Consider the following 4,265-nt stretch of genomic DNA (forward strand, 5'->3'; position numbering starts at 1 on the left):
TAATAGATCTTAGGTTTGCCATGCTCTCTTGCTGCAGTTTCATCTTTCATTTTTTTTTTGTCTGCTAAAGGTTCTCTACTAACCATACAGTGTACTTATGGTTAAAGTAACAAAGTTGTTAACATTGGACTAGCGGGCCATACATATTCTAGACCAGGATCTTTCACATTTTCAGACATGTGTCCAAAGGAATGTAAAAAGAATTTTGGCACTTTAAAGTGTTTCTGCACACTATTTTGAGCTGATTGTGGATGTTTTTTCTCCATTATAAATAGGATTAAAATTTCTACACAGTCCCATTTTAAGAGCAAATATATGATCCTGCATTACATTTGCAGCTCAATAGCTTTTACCATTTAAAGCATTTTTCTGTCACTTCTCCAATACAGCTACTGGAGATTTATTGATGTCAGATTACTTTGTGACCTGGTGTCTGTTCTTTGGGTTGGCTTTCAAATCAATAAATAGCTGTCAGCTATTTAAAGGTCACAGCATAACCTAGGGGGCTTGCTTTAGTCGTCACTACGCTAAATAAAATGCATTAAGCAGTTACTTGCTGTATCAGAAATACACCGAATRTATGACTTAAAAGCTTTACTTCAGATAGAAACTTTACTTCAGATATCAGTTATCCCCCCGTCTGAAATACTACAAAAATTACTGTAATCCATTCATGAAACTTGGTGAATCCATGTCCTCTCACACGACTCAGACACCCAAAGGCATTGAGGTGCTTGTCTCMCGGTTGACTTGAACAGCAGTTCAGGATCTTACTAGGTTGGTCTAAGTTTTTCATCTGTGATGGTTTGTCCTATATTTTTAAAAGTAAAAATGTATCATATTTAGGTGCGTGTCAAAATGTGCTTGCATRTTTCAAACTGAACTGTGAATTGAAAGTTACAACTCCACAAATTCAGCTTGTGCTGCATCATTTCCACTCTAAAACATCTGTATCAGTTAGCGTACAGTGATTGCCATATGTATAATGTTGAAATAACTTTAAACGTGCAATGCTTGAATGTTTACAAATACAGGGGTTTTGTAAAACAAACATTCATCTGTTGCTAGGCTTATTTCTTTAAAAAGAGRTATCTATTTTTTCTCAGAAGTTCTGTGGTAAAAACTCAAGGGAGGGAATGTATATTGAATCTGACTTGTTATCAATTCAGGAGCTTTCATTATGAGGTTATATTTATATCAGTCTAAATTAAAAGCAATGATGGACATAAATAGCATGGAAGTGTTTTTTTATGAACTCAGTAAAGAAAATCACTGTTCAGTTACTGATGTTTAATTTTTAAAATGATACCTTTTCAGAAAATACAAGTTTATTTCCCTAGCTGCTGGAAGAGCACTTTTTTTATAGCTGCTTTTACATTTTGGTGCTTATAAAATGTAAATGAATTTCTGTTTTATCTTTAGCTCTTCAGAATGTGCAAAAGCAAAACAACATTAATATTAGAATTTCACTAAAAGCAAAGACTGAGTAACCTCTTAAATATGGCAGAAATAAGTTCTCAAATTATACTACTATAGGCATATTGATATTCTAAAAGTCAGAAAATGAATTTGGAATGATTGTAGTATTTTGACATTAATAGAAAGCATTGTGGCTGCTGGGGTGAGGGAAACTATTCATGAATTGTTGGATTACTCTCTAATGAACAATGACATTGATTAAGTAAGTCCAAAAACAATTGTTTGATCAGGAGATGTCTGCTAGCAAGTACGATATTTATAAGTAGTAAAACCTCATAGAATGCTGACTAAAAATTCTGGCAAAATTTCTAGCTTTAAGTTGAATGCACTTTAAAGTATTTTTGTTAATTGTGATTTTTCCATGTTATTAACAGGCACCTTTTTCCCCTGCAGGACTAACAGCTCACACAACTGTTTTTGCAGATTGTCATTTTTAATGTTTTACATTAATTGACAGTTTCATAAGCTATCTTATAAAATTTCTCTAAGATGCATTGTGAGTTTCATTACATTTATTATAGTATGTTAGAACACAAAAGCTCCAACACAGATGTTTATCTGCAGTAGTTGAGGCACTGCTATTTCATGCTGTGTTTTACTCCAAATAATTTGATTAATCCTATGCTTAAATAATAAATAGTTCTCTTGGCACACTRGAAGAAGATATAAATGATTTGTGTCTCTGTAAACAGATACATACTTCCACTAGTCCATCTCAAGAAATTGTTTTCCAAGTGTTAAATGTTTTACAGTGAGCAGAACTTCTGAGAAATTGGATCTTGTCCAATAGGGATGAGACTGAAGTCTGTACCTGTTAGAGCTTATTCCGTTCCAGAAACAGAGACCATCTCAAATTCTGAATCTCAACCTTGCCAAACTATTTAAGAGAGAATTTGTTCACCATAAGAAAAGTATCTTATCTCTTCTAATCCCTGTGTGTGTAGAAAAGTTTATTTAAGTAGTGAATTTGGTCAGGATTGTGCTTGAAGGTAGGTAGGTTTTTTTTTCCTCTCTATCTCTCTCCCCCCCCCGATTCTGAGGTCATGTTTATACAACATCTTCAAAATTTTACTTACAGCTCTTTTGGGGAGCAGCTTCATCCACACAGGTCATGAGAAGGGAGAGTGATTTTTCCGAAACGGGAGGAGGTAGCATGCTATTTTCTGCCTTACGGGCTTTGGCAAAGTTATTCAGTGGACTACAGTAACCTGACTGTAAAGAGCGATTAATCTATTATAAATTATTYTGTTAATCCAGAACTTGTTTGCTAGAACCACTGAAGAGGTTTCTGCCTTGCTGAGGAATTGTATGCAACAAGGTTAGAGGATTTGTTAAACTTATTTTTTCTTTTAGTGTGTTTATTTAGAATTACCTAATCTGAGCCCCTTGACTTTTGAAAATCTGTACAGTCTGTACACCTGTGTATGTACATATGTGCACACACATTTGATCTCTTTAAGRTGGTTTGCAAAAGGAGACTATCCAGTGATTTTCTGCTTCACTTTTTTTTTTTAAAAAAAGGTGATATAATAAGTACATTGCTTTGTTTCCTGCCTTTAAAGTTTCCAGCGTGTGTGTGTGTTCCTTAAATCTATTCTTTCATGATTCGCTCTTCAGCACAGAGGAAAAACAAAGAATTTTATTAGGAAAATACGAATTAAATCTGATTTGGCTCAAATATCTTCCCAAAAAAATGTAGCTCAAAATAGCACTCATATCATTGCACAGTTTACATATTTTATGAATTTTGAACCAGTTTCTTAAGAAAATGAGACTTGCATAATAGCACTGTCTCCTTGCGGATGTCCTGTTCCCTAGATAACTCTATTCTCCTTCCTTTCTCTCTCAAACCCATTGGTCCATTTCCAKTCAAGCTTGACGAAGGGGACAGAGGTCTTGGATATTAAGTTACTATTTTTATGATGATCAGTTGGCTTGCTAGACAGGAGTCCTTACTGTGCTATAGGTCAGGCAGGGAGAAATTAAGCTGCTTTCCCTTCTGTTTTTTGGCAAGGATTGTCTGACAAGCATGTGCGTAGTTCTGTGTCTCAGGCAGGTGGCAACTTGAGGTAGCAGACATGATGGATATGAGGATACTGTGTAGCGTGTAGGACAAGCTGCAAGAAAGAAATGTGTTGCAGTGGGAGAAGTGCTGGACAGAGGTGCCTATATGGAGCTTTAGTAATTTTTTCTAAGTTCCCTTCATGCATGGAATAGCCCTTAAGGACTGTTGGTGAGTGGGGGATTCATGGGTGGAGGTTTTCCTGTTAGTTTACAAACAAGTCTGCCCCAAATCAGTACAGCTGTTGAGGTTTTTTTTTTTTTTTTTTTGGTCGCTTTTGCTCAACAGATACAGCGATGTAGGAGATTAGCAATACCATGCACAGTGCTGTAGAAATTTAGTTTCCCAGGATGAGTACTGATCATCCTTGGAAGCCAGCAATACTGAAAACCTGAAGCCTTTAGCCGTGGGACAGGCTGTGTGGCAGGATACCTTGGAGTGATGGATACTGATGGTTTGACGAGCTACATAGGGCAAGCTGGTGAGAATTAGTAAGAGATCTGTTAAACTTCATGAAAAATGATACCAGTTGGTGTACAGGCTCTTCTATAAACAAAYAAAACTATCTAATAGAAGACTTCTGACCATCTGCCTTCCATGCAACAGTACAGACTTAAGTTACAGACCGACCAATGCTGCTTTGTCCTTTGGTCTGGCCCTATTCCTTTCAGTTCCCTAATACCCTGGGCTTATCTCTTGCAGCRTCAACATCCTTTGAAGATTT

General features: G+C 36.1%; 1 protein-coding gene across 5 annotated transcripts in view; it reads left to right on the forward strand.

Annotated features, from left to right (window-relative positions):
• The window catches only part of PTBP2 (polypyrimidine tract binding protein 2), a 52,333-nt gene extending 51,421 nt beyond the window's left edge, over positions 1-912 (forward strand). For all 5 annotated transcript variants that reach the window (XM_085303617.1, XM_085303613.1, XM_085303614.1 and 2 more), the window contains exon 13: positions 1-912. This exon is cut by the window's left edge. The gene's annotated coding sequence lies outside the window, so the exon portion shown is untranslated.
• Positions 913-4,265: the final 3,353 nt, after the last annotated feature.

Source organism: Rhea americana, unplaced genomic scaffold (assembly GCF_003343005.1).
Source record: "Rhea americana isolate MKP2758 unplaced genomic scaffold, rheAme1 scaffold_2, whole genome shotgun sequence".
Lineage (NCBI taxonomy): Eukaryota > Metazoa > Chordata > Aves > Rheiformes > Rheidae > Rhea > Rhea americana.